The following is a 15,525-nucleotide window of genomic DNA, read 5'->3' as shown; positions in this document are numbered from 1 at the left end:
CCTCCTCCCCAGACACTGCGGCCGGGGCCTGAGGGGGTTGGCAGAACGGGAACGACGTCCCCGCGCTCAGCCTCAGGTCCCTGAGGGACCACCCGGAGCCTCCATGGGCGCCGCAGAGGGCCCTGCAGGGCGCAGCGGTGGTGTAGCCTCCCCGCCGCGAGAAGACGCGGCCGAGGGCGAGCAAGGATCCTGGGGCTCCGCTACCGACGCTGTGAGGCCGTGCGCGGGCGAGCGAGGTCGGCCGGGTCTGCATTGCACCCACCCCTGCTTCCACGCACAGCCACCAGGCTAAGAGGAGAGTTGAGGGGTCAGGGGCAGAGCGCCCCGCCCTCCGGGAATATCCGCTGTGTTCGGGCAGCCCCGGGAGAGCGCGAGCGCCACAGGCATCGGTATGGGAAGCCCCGAGGGGGCCACGGGGAGGCAGCAACCCGAGGGGCTGCGTCGGGCGAGGGCGGCCGACAGCCCTCGGAGAAGGATCCTTCAGGGTACGGTCACCACGACCGCACCGGGGGCCTGGGGTGTGGCGCGCACGGGTGGGGACCCGCCACCCTCGGGCGCTAGAGCCTGGAGCGTGCGCCACAGTCGGGGCCCGGCGCGCAGACCCAGGGAGGCAGGTCGTGGTCAAGTCCAGAGGCCTGCGCGTCCAGAGTCGCCCTCTGACCGCAGTCGCCGGAGAGCGGCCGCTTATCCGGTGGCGGAAAATACTAATTTCAGATGAAAAACTTAGCGCGCCTGTGGATGGGGCCGAGCCACCGGTTACGGAGGCGTCCTGGCCCCCCAGCACCACCCCATTGTCACCACTCCCGGAGGCCATCTGGTCGACCCTCCGGGCATGGTGGCAGAGCCGGTGGGAGCTGGGCGGCCCCAGGCCGGTCCGTCCGTCCGAGTCTCGGGATGGAGACTTAGAAAAACTTGCGCAGAGGCGCGCCCGACGGCGGAACGCTTGTGGCCGCCCTCCTCCGGGCTCCCCGCACTGCAGGGCCAGTTCCCGGGCAAGGGGCACTCTTTCCCTCGCGGCGGCCCCAGTCGGCTCCCGCGGGCGGAGGGGCACCGGCTCGGTCCTGGTGGATGGACCCCTCCGGGCGGTCCCACACTCTGACCGGGAGTTTTGGCAACGGTCACCCTCCACGACCCTGCGGGTACAGTCTCCGGAGAACGGATAAGGCGCCAAGGCCCGGGCGCGAACGGGATGAGTCTGACAGTGCCGCCGGCCTCCGGGAACTCGCCCGCTTGCACCGCAGCCACATCTCGCCACGGAGCTCCGGAGGGAGGAAGCAATATAAAGGCGGCCACCAGATGGCGCCCGACAACCAGTGCCAACGTCAGCGGGGCGGATCCGGATCCAGGGCCGGCCAGGGCGCGGCGCCGGCCGTCCGGATGCCTAACCTCGCCCCTGTCCACCTCGGAGCTCCCGGCCGGCACAGCGCGACCCTGGTAGCAGAAGGGGACTCGGAAGGGCTTTCGGGCGGCGGCCGGGAAGGGGACAGACACCCCACGCGACTTCCCGGCGGACGTGGAAAACTCCCCGGGATGCGGCCCGGGCTTCCCGGAGCCGCACGAGCAGTTTCCGGGCTCCCGGGGGGACTTCTCCGCAGCCGGGCGGGGACTGTAAAACCGAAACCATGCAAGTCCTCGGGACAGCAGCGGACGAATCGTTTTTATTCTACAACTGAAACCCGGCCCTAACACGGAAACCAGACTCTTTTTCTTCCTAGGTTTTTGTTTTTTGCTTGTCAGGCGATACGGACCTTCTCACCGCGCCCCCAAGACCACCGGAGAACGAGGAGGATCAGACTGATCCCAGAGGCTCCCGCCGGCGCAGAAAAGCCGACAGATGGTCGGAACCAAAGTCGATCCTGGCCGGAACCTTTATGCACAGACCCAGTCCTCGCGGACTGTATTCAGACCCAAGGGGTGCCTAGTGATTTGCGCTTGGCCGGGCATCTAGACCTCATCCAATCAGACCGTGCCAACTTGGAATTCCTTTACGCTTCTCTCACCTTTCCCACTCCTACCTTGGGTGGCTTAGTTCCAAGACTGTCCAATCAAGACTCCCGAGTTAGAATCAACAAATATGTATAGTTTCTCCTTAAAAAAAAAAAAAACAATTGGCATTTTTACTGGTCTTATAGTCATCTTTTCAAAGTAATTTTGTAAGAATCAGCATCTTTATGCTAGGGAATTTTTATTTCTAAGGACAAAATGATAAATACGGCCGTATGACCACACAAGAATACAACATTTCTGCCTGGCCAATCAACCACGAAATTAAACAGCAACTTGGCAAAGAATGTTTGCAAATCATAAATCAATAAGAAGACTAACAAACAAGTCAACAGAAAAATGAACTGAGAACACAAATAGTAAGCTTCATAGAAAAGAAAATTCAAATGGTTTCTAAAGGAAAAGATGTTCAACCTCGCCTACATAAAAGTAATACAGTGAGATACCTTTTTCCCCTATAAAGCTGGCAAATGTAAAAAAATAAAAATAAAAAAGCTAAAGAACATATCGGGACGGGTGGGGGGAGCCAAACATCCTGACATCTCACGTATTGTTGATGGGCGTGTAAATATGACCTCTAAAGAAAGCAATTTGAAAAAACAAACAAAAAAGAAAGCAATTTGGATATGTCTATCAGAGTCTTAAATGCACGCATGCACTCTTTAACTCCACATTTCCCCTGCTATTGAGTTGTCGGAAAAGTCATGATGCATGTTTGCAACAGATGGCACTAGTTCATTTTTGGAAGTACTAGAGTCATTCGCATCTATGCTATTGCTATGTCATTTGACAGCTGACAGTTCTAGCTTCATTCTAAAAAAACAATTGAGCGATTTGGTTGAGTTTTGGAGATTTTACAACAAGTTGAAGATGGAAGATCAAACTGTGCATTTTTGCCATATTTTACTGTTCTACTTCCATAAAGGGAAGAACGCGCAGCAGGCTTGTGAAAAGTTGCATACAGTTTATGGTGACAATGCTCTATGAGAATGTCAGTGCCAATGAGGGTTCACGAAATTCCGTGCTGGTGATTTTCATCTCAATGACGCTCCTCAGTCAGGGAGGCCCACTGAGGTTGATGATGACAAAATAAAGGCATTGATCGAGTCAAACCCACGTTACACAACACGAGAGATTGTAGAAACATTGGCCATCCATCATTCAAGCATTCACGACCACCTGAAGAAGCTGGGATATGTAAGCAAGCTCGATATTTGGGTTCCACATGAACTCAAAGAAGTTCATTTGATGGTGCTTATAAACATCTGCAATATGCTCATTAAACGTGAAGAAAATGATCCTTTTTTGAAGTGAATTATAACTGGTGATGAAAAGTGGATTGTTGACAACAATGTGGTGTGCAAACGGTCTTGGTCCTGATGTGATGATTTGCATCAAATGACACTGAAAGCAGACATTCATCAGAGGAAGGTTATACTCTCAGTGTGGTGGGATTTTAAAGGTGTCGTGTTTTTCAAGCTTCTACCAAGGAACCAAACAATCAATTCAAATGTGTATTGTTGGCAATTGGACAGTTTGAATGAATCCATCGTCCAGAAACGTCCAGAGCTTGTTAATTGTAAAGGAGTTGTGTTCCAGCGTGACAACACGAGACCACACACAAGTTTGATCACCTGTCAAAAATGTTTGGAGCTTGGTTGGGATGTGTTGCCTCATCCACCATACTCACCTGACCTTGCGCTGTCGGACTTCCACTTATTTAGCTTTCTTCAAAACTCCTTGTGTGGTGTAACGTTCAAGTCAGATGAGGCTGTAAATTAGCACCTTGTTCAGTTTTTCACAAACAAAGACAGGTCCTTCTATGAACGAGGAATTATGAAGCTCACTAAAAGATAGCAAAAGGTTATTGAACAAAATGGGCAATATATCATTGATTGATCTTTGTTCTTTGTATGAACAAATGACCTTTGAAAAACATAGACAAAATACATCATGACTTTTTCGACAACCCAATAGAAATTTATCCTAAAATACATTCACACAAAAGGTGTGTAAAAGAATATCTGTGGGTACATAGTACAAAAGATTGCTATATTTAATACTATTATTCAAATTACAGAATATTCCCACAACAGAATACTAACTGGCTGTAATTGTGAATGAACTCTGTGAGTATGGCCGCAAAATGATTTATTTCTACTTTGTGCAAAAGTGGGATGCAGAACAATGTGTATAAGATACTGACATTGAGTTTAGGGGGCGGGGGAGTGATGTATACACACACACCCACATACTCACATATCCTTGGATATACATAGAATAATCTCTGGAGCAACACAAAAGAACCAACTGTGGTGTTTGCTGCTGAGGAGGGTAACTGAAAGGTTGAGGAGAAGAAAGATTAAATTTCCATCCCTTTCTACCTGTTGAGTTTTATCCTGTGTACATACACGACTCATTCCAATAAAAGTAGGAATTTTGGGTTTGTAAATGTTTTAGCGATGTTTAAAAATATCTACAGAAAAGTGCACATGTTATAACAAAACGGCTCAGTGAGTCTTCGCAGGCTGGTCTCATCCTAGTAACCAAGAACCCCAAACAGTATTTTAAATATGGACTTAACCCATTCACAAACTTCAAGAGTTTGACTCTTTATTAGTAACTATACTTCTTTGAAAAATATATTTTCAACCACTTCAATCTTCTCAACCTTGCTTGGCTATCATTAGTAAAACACAAAATTACATTGCATGTGCCTCACAAGTGACATTCGCCACTGTGACATTCAACTGGAGAAGAGGTGCCTTAGACAAGATTCTTGCAATAGCACATCTCGTGGTCACCCTCTCCCTTTTCTTAAATGCATCCCTGTAATGGTAGACAGGGTGATTCAGGCCAACCTTCCTTCTAAAATTAACTTTAAAAAGCTGTGCAAGATATTAAAAAAATTCTTTTTCACCATTCAATTATGAGGCCAAGAGCTGAGAAGAAGGTGTGGGAACACAGAAAGGTGTACAAAACCCCAGCAGCCGTGTTTGTTCTGGGGAATGTGTCAGTCTGGAAGAGTTGTCTGAGGGGCCGAACTGCATTTTTCTGGTCTCTCAGGACTACAGGACAATTGTCGGATCTAGGGCCTACCATGGGTGGGAACCTTGGTAAATCCCCCACCCTGACTTTAGAATGAAACCCTGAAGATCTTTGCATAGTTTTGCAGCCTGGCTTCCTGTCATCTTTGTGGCTCAGAGAAATCTCAATGGCATTGGAACTAAGGTAGTCATTGATTGTAACTCTTCCCATGTACCTGACAGAAACAGTCACAATCTTCTCCGAAGGAAGTATGATGGTCTGAGACTTCAAATTACCTCTACGTATAATTTTTAAAGTATTTTCCAGCCCACAAAGGTAATTAGGTAATGAAGAGATAAGAGCACACATATGAGAAATTTGGAAGAAACTACACACAACAGGCTCTTGGGGACTCTAGATTATATATTATATAACACATTCCAGTATTTATACATAATATAAATAGTTTATACACTATTTCTATATAAATAATTAAATATAATATATTCTAAATATATTTACATATAAATATATTTGTATATAAATAAATATTATTTTTATATAAATGTATATTTATATATTTATATATAAATAATTAAATGTAATATATTCCAGTAAGTGTATATTCCAGTGTAACAACCATGAAACAAGCTGGATATATCTATGTTTACCTTGCACAAGGAAATAAAAAAACAAATTTGAAATTTTTGGCAAGGAAGTGAACACCACTAAAAAATGACAGGATATTTTAAAAAGAACAACAACAACAAAAAACCCTTTAGAGTTGAAAACAACATGGTACCTGAAAAGAATAGCTCACAGACAGGTTTAATAGCAGATTTGATAAAACTGAAGAAAGAATCAATTAGAAGATGAGTCAAAATACATAATCTGGAATAAAGCAAAGAGAAATAAAATGCTGAAAAATACAGACGACAGGGTAAAGGCAGTAGCAGATATACAGTAAATACAGAGAGAAGATCTAATATATTTGTAATTGTAGTCACAGAAGAGGAGAACTTGGGTTTTATAAAATCCTATAATTTATAAAAATAATAGAAAGTTCATGATGTCATGACCAAACGGAATTGGTTTAACATTTGAAAATCAATGTGTTAAATTCACCATGTTAAAAAACTAAAAACAAAACATATGATCATCTCAATAGACACAGAAAAAGCACTTGACAAAACTTATCAATTCCCAATAAAAATCAGCTAACTAGAAACAGAAAGGAAATTTCTCAACTTGATAAAGGGCATCTCCCAAAAGCTTACAGCTAACACCATACTTAATGGTGACAGACTGAATGCTTTCCCCCATGATTACTGTATTTAACACTGTACAGGAGGGGCTAGCCAAAGCAACAAAACAAGAATATAAAACTCAGTGGTAGCCAGATTGGAAAGGAAGAAGCAAACTGTTTTTATGTGCGGAAAACCTGATTATCTGTAGAAAATCTGATGGTATCTATAAAAAAGTTATTAGAACTACTAAGTGAATTTAGCAGGTTGCAGGATACGAGATCTGTATGCAGAAATCAATTGTATTTTTACATACTAGCTATAAACAGGAAACAAATTTAAAAATGATGTTCTCATTATCATCAAAAAGAAGAAATACTTAAATCTGATGAAATATATTTTAAAAAACCCATCTGCTGAAAACTATAAAACATTGCTGACAGAAATTAAAGAAGACTTAAATAGAGAGATATATTTTGCGTTCATTGGGTCAGAAGACTTGCTATTGTTAAGATGACATTTCTCCCTGAGGTAATCTAAAGATAATAATCAAAATTCCAGCAGGTATTTTATCTTAGAAACTTAACAAGTTGCTTCTAAAATTTATATAGAACAGGGATGTAAAGTACAGCATAGGGAATATAGTCAATACTATTGTAATAACTATGTATGGTGTCAGAGGGGTACTAGACTTATGGGGGGATCACTTCATAAGTTATATAAATGTCTAACTACTATGCTGTACACCTGAAACTAATATAACATTGTGTGTCAACTGTAATTGAAAAAAAATTTAGTTTCAAAATAAATAAACTAATAAACCAATAGTAAAGATAAACATTAAAAAATTCATATAGAAATATAAAGTATCTAGAATAGCCAAAACAACTTTTAAAAAGAACTTAGTTGGAGGTGTGACACTACCTGATTTCAAGACCTATTATAAAGCCACAATAATCAAGATAGTATGGTGCTGGCATCAAGATGAATAATAAATAGATCAATGGAACAGAATAGAATCTAGAAATAGACCCACACACACAGAAAACTGATTTTGAGAAAGTTGTAAATGCAATTCAGTGGAGAACGGATGGTCTTTCTCAATAAATGGTGCTGGGAAAATCTGATGTTTGTATAAGAAAAATTCAGTGTTGGTCCAAATCTCATATAGAAATTAACTCAAAATAGATCACAGAGCTATTGGGTTGTCGGAAAAGTCATGACGTATTTTTTTCTATGTTTTTCGTTGCAAAAATGTGTCATGAATTTTCCGACAATGCAATACATATGGAACCTAAAAGTATAAAACTTTTGGAAGAAAACATAAGAGGAAAATCTTTATGAATCTTCATTTAGGCAAGGATTTCTCAGTGACGACATGAAAAGCCTGATCTATGCATATCTGCTCTTTGACAGATTCATACTGTAAGGGGAATGTGTGTTTTGTTGTCCCACTTCTGACGTCAGGCCCAGTTCCGGATCCTTCTGCCTCCACCTTCCCCGAATCACTGGGTTCAGGCCACTGTACCAAAGTGCCGTAGCCTGGCTGGCTTATAAACCCCAGAAGTGTATCTCTCACAGCTCTGGGGGTTGGCAGCCCAAGGTCAGAGAACCAGTGTGGTCTGTTCAGGCAAGGTCTCTCATCTCAGTTGCAGAGGCCACCTTCTTGTGTCCTCACCTGGTGGCTTTCTGGGGTGGCTTTTATTGGGGTACTAACTCCATTCATGAGGGCTCCACTTTCATGACTTAATCACCCTCCAAAGCCCCACCTGTAATATCATCACTTTTGGGGGTTAGGATTTCAGCATATGAACTTGGGGACACAAGCATTCAGATCAGAGCAGTGGTGATGGTTTCACATTTGTCAAAACTGATCAAACTGTACACTTGAAACGTGCAGTTTGTTGCATATCAAGAAAAGTGGGGTTTTTTTTCAAGTTCTCTCTGTTCAGTATATCTGGCGAGGTTTCTGTCCCCTGACTGGGCCCTGGTGGCACGGATGGCTCCGGTGAGGGATCAGAGTTCTGTGGAATCTGTCAGTTTTGCACTTTTGACATCACACAGTTTGACAAAGGCACGAAGCAGAGGTGGTTTGGGCCTAAATCGAGACAAGTGTCCTGGGCAGTTCCATATCTGAGCCTTAGTAACCCAGCCTCTCTTGCCTCGCTCTTCACATTCACCCTGGCTTTATGACGACTGAATATGTAGAAAGAAAACGTGTTTTGCAATGGCATAAATGTTCATTTCTCGTTTAACCTAATAGAACATTTATTGGAAAATATCCTGTACCCCAGGAAATGTAGAGAAGAAAACGAATTATATTAACTCAATATAATTTCCTCCGGTTGAATCACTGTCCGGTAGCAGCTGAATATCAGGGCCACTTCCGGTTTGTGATAATAAAAGCATGTTCTCTTTGAGGCTTCCCTTCCATTTGCGACGTGGGAGGGCACATTGTCACAGTCCCCTCTGAGTTCAGGTGTGTGTGTTGGGGGGGAGGGGGAGGCTTTCTTGGTGACACAACCAAGGCAAACGCTGTATGCAGGCGACTTTTCCACCGGCAATGCATATGAGTACAAACGGAGTAAAGATGGCATTTTGAGGAGAATTGCAAGGAAAACATTTGGAACTCAGACTTCCACCAAGAGGGCCTTAGATAGCCTGCCTCTCCAGTGTGAACTCCGCTGCGGGCGATCCCGAGGGGTGCAGGCACCTAGGACCGCATTCCATCGGATTGCACTGGATGATAATTTCCATTTGGGGGACGTTGCCCCACTTCACACATGAGAACAGGGACCCATAGCTCTCAAACCTATTTAACTATCGGAATCACTTGGGGCGCTTGTAAACCCCCAGACTCTAACCCCACCTCCCCCAGTCTCTCAGTTTCAAGATCCAAGGAGTAGATTCTGACCGTTTTTAGTTCAACTCCTCTCATTTTACAATGTCACCAGCTAGTTACCACAGGCCCAGGACCACGAGGACAAATTAGAAAAGCCTGGTAAAGGCGCTAATGAGAAATATGTTATTAATGACCAGAAAATAAAATATCTGATCATCATTCTTTGAGTTTTAGAGACCTCCGCTTAACGGGAATAGCTACAAACCACAAGAGGGCGCCATGATCACAGTCTAAGAAAATTGGGGAAAATAGTAGTAGGTCTTAAGGTTATGGAAACTCCAAGAATGAAGTACTGGGAGGAACAAGTATGAAACAAGTGGAGAAATCAATTTTGAAAGAAGTTTAGGCATTTTGATGGTTTGAGAAGCCTCTTACGTGCTGGAGGAACACTTACAATGATGCGTTAAGGAAACTGGAAAGCCAAAGTTCAATCAGGTCTCTGAAATGCTCATTTTAACCAGGCGCTAAGGGGAGAGAAACACAACTTGAAAGAAAATATTTTGGGGACCCTTGTTGCTGCACCTGAGGCATTCTGGGCTGGGGCGTTGGCTAATTGGCTGGTGACAGCGCTTACCACGTGGCTAAATGGTTTCATCTCTCCAGGCCTCAGTTTCCACTTCTGTTAAACAAAAGCAATTGCACCAAAGAAGCCTTCAGGTAGAATCTATGGTCTGGGTGACCAGTACTCTGCTCACATCATCTGAGGGCTGCAACTTGTGGGAAATTGGTTCTTTTTTCGGAGAGTTAGATCATACAATCGCGTAATAAAAAATCAGATGGAGTTTTTTTTTAAGTATCCGTTGGGAAATCTTGCTCACATTTTTCCTTTCAACCAGCCTCCCATATGTTTCACTTCTATTTCTTGTGAATCCTGCTAGTGTTTTGTTATAAAAACACCAGCAAAATTCTTACTCCGTGCTCTCTGCTCTGCATACATGGTACTCTTTCTGTCTCAGTAGAGACAGAGCTTTTTGGTCTGTTTTACATGCGAGAGTATTTCATTCTTTGATGGACGCTCTATCATTTATTTCTCCATTCCCCTTCAATGGATACTTGGACCTAATCTTTTACTATGACAGACAATGTGGCAAAGAATAACTTTGTCCAAGTGTCATTTTGTACTGGTTAAGACTGGAGGAAAAACTCACAGAAGTGGGATTGCTGGGTCAAAAGTATGTGGCGTTTGTATCTTGCAATTCCAAGTGGGTTGTAGGACTTGGATCTCCCAGCAGGTTTGAGATACTTGTTTTCCAGACTCTACCAACAGAGTGTATCATTGTACCATTACTATTTCCAACTCCTGCAGAGGCCCTACTGCTGGGTCAGGATTACAGCCCTATCACACCCATCAGGTGGGCGATGAAGGCATTTGCGACCCAATGTGGGCATGATAGCAGAATAACAGGGTGTGTGAAAGATCTATGAAGTGGGGTCATTTAGCGGATTGTATGGTGTTGATGTTTGCTTCTTTTTGCATTCTACCTTGTGTGTTTGTAAATCTGAATGTCTGCTGCCTTCAATTCGTAGCTTAGACCTTTTTCGGCTGCTTGAAAAAATTTTTTTCCCAAGTAATTTTATGCATCATGAGGCCTTAAGTCAAACAAAGAGAGTCTGAGCTGTATTTCTGCAGCGTTTCCATGAGGCTCCCACGCCCGACCACCACTGTGTGTAGCCCCACCGTGGTCAGTGATGTAGCTGACCTGCTGACCAGCACCCAGGTTCTGAGAGGGGGGCACCCTCTTCCCTCCTGTGGAATGGAAGCTTTGTCTTTGTGCGAATTCCCCAGCTGTGGAAACTCTGGCACCGACCTAAAGATTAATGGCATTTCTGGGCAACGGATGGGAAAGGCAAACTTCTCTGCTACTCAAGGATTAAGCCTTAGACTAGAAGCAGACTGTCCCTGGCCTTTGCCGTGAGGTTATCTCCCAGGGAACATTCAAGCTGTTTCCCGATAGTTCTGTGCTAACGGCAGCCAACGTTTTCTAGCTAGTAAGATTACATCCTTCCGGCCAGCATGCAGAGTGGTGCTAAATTTCTTCTGTCTGTCTCGTTCTCATACACACACTTGTGTGAGAAACACACACATACCAAATCAGTATCTGACAGAAAGAATGGACAGAAGATAAGCAGACCAGAAAGCATGAAGAACATTCTAGCATAACCAGTGTCAGATTCACTAGTGTCTGGGGCCAGAATATAAACCCAGAATTGCTTGCCCTTTCCTGCATCTGGCTGGAAATGCTGCAAATAGGAAATATTGAGCAAAATTAATTAGCTAATGAGGACCTTAAATGACAGCATTAATAATAAAGCAAAGTTTTCTTGAGTCAATAGAGGTTAAGTGGTAATACTAGTAAAATGGTCATCATTGATTTTCTCCTTCGAAGGCAATAAACAACCTTCTGAAAGGTTGGATTATTAGAACTCCCTCCTTGGCATTCGCTGTTTCTTAAAAGAGGCCTAGCGAAAGGTTTTTAAAAATTATTACCACTTTTTGCAGGGCCCCCGTTTGAGACAGAAGCCCAGGAGCTGTGTCGTCTTTGGAGAAGCCCTTACAGGGAACTCTGTCGGTTATTCATGGCTTGTTGCCAACAAGCGACTAAGGCATTCACTAAGGGCTTCCAAGAAGTTGCTGCAGATTATATGAAACGTTATACCTGTAACAGGCGTCCAATGTATTAGCCGTGAAAGAAATGGAGCACGTGTGGGAACAGACTGCAATTGGTGACAGGGTGTTCAGCAACGTCGGCAGAGATGAGTTTTAATTACACGTCATAGAGAATAGCAGGCGCGAAAACAGAAAGGTTAGATGATGTGGTATTTTTGGAACACACTTCTAAATATCAGTCTAGAATCATCAAGGGGCAGCTTTTAACATGATGTAGTGGAAAGACCCAGGTAGAGATGGGAACAAAGACCCTGAGTGTGGACTCAGCTTGTCCAGGTGGGATTTCCCTGGTGTAGAAGGGAGACTGTCCCTGGTCCAGCCCAGGACGCCCTCTCAGGTGCGGTGTGTGCCAGTAGAATCTTCATCATTGAATAACTCTATAGTTGTGGTGAGGACACGTGTATCTGATTATGGTTAGGGACGCTCCTTTTATAAATGAGAAAAATGCTCAATGACTCCCTCGGCTTAACAGGGAGGGCTCCTAGTGCGGCTAAATGGAGGGGAAGTTCTTTTTTAGCTTATTAAGGTGAAATGCCTATGAAATCTGATCAACCTGACTTCTTCTCACCTTTAAAAATAAGCTAAGGAGAGAGAGATGTGGTGCATGAGGAGTTACCCTGGCCTCCAGAAGGCTGCAGGGAGGGTGCGTGTGTGCACAGGGGGGCTGTTCTCCCCGGATCCTTGCCATTATTGGCTGTGCAGGGGCTGCTGGAGCTGGTTTCCACATTGGCCTTATCAGACACCCTTCGGGCGTCTGGCTGTCAGTGAAGTCTGTGGTTCCGGGCACCTGCCTCCGGCTGCGAAATCCATACCTAGGACAGCTGTGCCCCCATCATGGCCTCTGCAGAGGCCCTCTCCGGGACACTATAGGATCTCTCCCCAGAAGGGCTGCCTCAGCTTGGCCATCCAGCTGTTTCTTCCAGCTTTGCAGGAGCTCCCCCTAGCACCAGGCTACACGTGCCTTAACCCAGTGTGAAGGGTCCCGGCACCCCTGGCCCTCTTTTGTAGGCCCTCAGTTTCCTTCTTCGCCTTCTATCCTCCCCTGGCCTGGTATTCCTCTGCTTTTTCTGGGAGGACTTCACCCATGTCACATTTTCCTTGTCCGGAGTGCTCTTGTCCTTTCCTTGCCCTAAACCTTGGGGCTCAGTCTTTATGGAGAGTAGGGAAACACTCCCACTGGGTGTGCAGGTGAGGCTCTTGATCTAAGAACTGGGGACTAGAGGAGGACAAAACATTTAGCATTTTTTTTAAAGATTTTTATTGGGGAATTGGGGGAATGGGAACAGTGCTGGGGAATTGGGGGAAGGGAAACAGACAAATTGCTGTCCTTTTGTTCTTCAGTCTAGTTGTGGAGGACATTGCTTCACTGGCCCAAGTTGGCACCATCATTGCGATCTTCCCAGGCGAGGCAGCTCAGTCACCAGCTTCTGGACGGCCGCTCACTGCGGCTGCTGGCTGCTCACGCTGGCTGCTGGCTACACACGGTAGCCCATGGCAACCCACTGCAGCAGGGGCTGCAGCCTACACCATCGCCACCGGCAACTCACAGCAGCCCAGCTCCAGGTTGAGCTGTTGTTCAGCATCTTAGCTGTGGAGGGCAGTGTCACTGGCCCTCATATGTGGGATCCGAACTGGGGCCCTCTGGCGTCCCAAGCCAGCTCTTAACCATCGCGCCACTCGGCCGGCCCCATTTAGCATTTTTTAAATGTAAATTCCTATCACACATTTATACTCTTTTCATCGGGTTTTAGTCTAGAAGAACTATAGAGAAAGCAGGTTAGAAAATATTGAATTCATGAAGTATGCCACCAAATTGAACATCTGTATCTTGCCAGATTTGTACTTTATGGAAATCATTGTGAAGGATAGGGGTGTTGCTGAATTTGGGGGATCTGATGACTACTCGGCATTTGTGGGTTGTAGTCTTACTGAAAACCCCTTTGAATGGTTTTTGAGCCTGTAACTCATGATTGTGTGTTCTGTATTTTTCCCCAGACTGGAGCCGGAATCCTGTATTCACTACATAATATGTATTTAATTTTAGACACGGATCACCTCTTAGGGAGGGTGTTTGCGGGAAGGTGGGTGAGAAACTATTTTTGACATAAATCACAAGTGCCAAAGAAAAGTGGTAGAATCCAAAGAATTAACAGGAGCTACGGTCTTTCAATTGCAGAGATGGTGACCCTCCCACAACTGGGCACCTTCAATTGGGTAACATTTCCATCCTTCGGTCATGTTAACAATGAAGAAAGATCCAAGGACTACCCCTTACCCCCAGCAAGCTTATTTTCTGTCTTTAGGTCCTGAGTTCTTTGATTAAATGAATGAAGGTTGGAACCTGTCAGGCCCAGGAAAATACTTTGCTCTCTAGAAGTTGCATTAGAAAACCCAATATATTGGCGACTAATTGACAAAAGTAATATTTACTCTAGACAAACATTTGTTGTATGGCACCTTCTCAGCTTCTGCTACCTTAGCTGAGTTTTGTGTTTGTTTGTTTTTTAAGAAGAAATGTATAAAATTTAAAATCCATTTGTATTGAAGCCAGTAATCAAAACCCATCTTCAGAGATCCACAGCACTCTTAATGAATGGACTATGTTAAAATGTTGACAAAGATTCAGGTTGGGGTACCAGCCCACGATCTGTCCACACAGAATGTAAATAAAAGTGGTACCTACCACCCAGTATAACCATCACCTTTATTTCCTCCACATCCATTAAATACTAATACTGTTAGGAGCGTGGGCATTAAATATGGCTTTTTTTTTTTTTAGCTTACGAACTGGTGACAGGGAACACGGTAACTGACTTCACCGTCCCCTCCCAAGCATGCACGTCTCGGACGGCTCCTGGGCTGTTTATTCTATACGTGCTCTCTCCTGCCCACAGACCGGCGGGAACAAAGATACAGTGTGAACGGGGAAGACGCGGGGACGGGGGCTGCGAGGTCCGCAGGGCGTGGACAGTGGGTTTATCCGAGGACAGTGTATGCAGGAGGCACCAGGCCTTCGGGGAGAGTTTGGGGACCAAGAAGCCCCTTCTTCAAACATCCCTCCTACAGTTCACGCTGGGCACGCAGCGAGCAGGAACCGGGCCGTCTGGGGACCACGGCCCCTCAGAGGGCTGGGCGCCGCGGCCGGGAGCCCGAGTGCTGGCCGGCGAGGGCGTGGTCACCGGGCGGATAACGGGGTGCGCGGGCGCCGAGTCTCGGGTCCCCGCCGGCGCCGGGTCCAGCCCCACGCCCCCTCCGCCGGGCGGCCCCGCCGCAGACCGCGCGGGCGGGGCGGGCGCCGAGCACGACAGAAGGGTTTTTTTTTTTTGGTCAAACTTTGGCCACGTGAACCGCCCCCCATTCACTTTTGCGCCAATCGGACGGAGCGGACGGATCCCGAGAGGGGCCACGACTCCTCGCCGCCCGGCCGCTTCATAACGCGCCGTGCGTGACGTGAGGGGCTCCTGTTGCAATGGCGAGCTGAGCCGGAGGATGTGCGGCTGCAGCGGCGGCGCCGGCCACGAAGAAGACGGGGACAGGCGCAGCGCGAGCGGAGCCGAGCCGGCCGGGGGACGCGGGCGGGACGGGACGGGAGCCCGGACTCAGCTGCCACTGCCGTCGCCGTCGCCCTGGCCCCGCGCCCCCGCGCACAAGCGGGAGGAGCCGCCGCCGCCTCGCGCCCG

This window comes from Hipposideros armiger, unplaced genomic scaffold (assembly GCF_001890085.2).
Source record: "Hipposideros armiger isolate ML-2016 unplaced genomic scaffold, ASM189008v1 scaffold_35, whole genome shotgun sequence".
Taxonomy (NCBI): domain Eukaryota; kingdom Metazoa; phylum Chordata; class Mammalia; order Chiroptera; family Hipposideridae; genus Hipposideros; species Hipposideros armiger.
Note: the sequence above shows the minus strand (reverse complement) of the source record.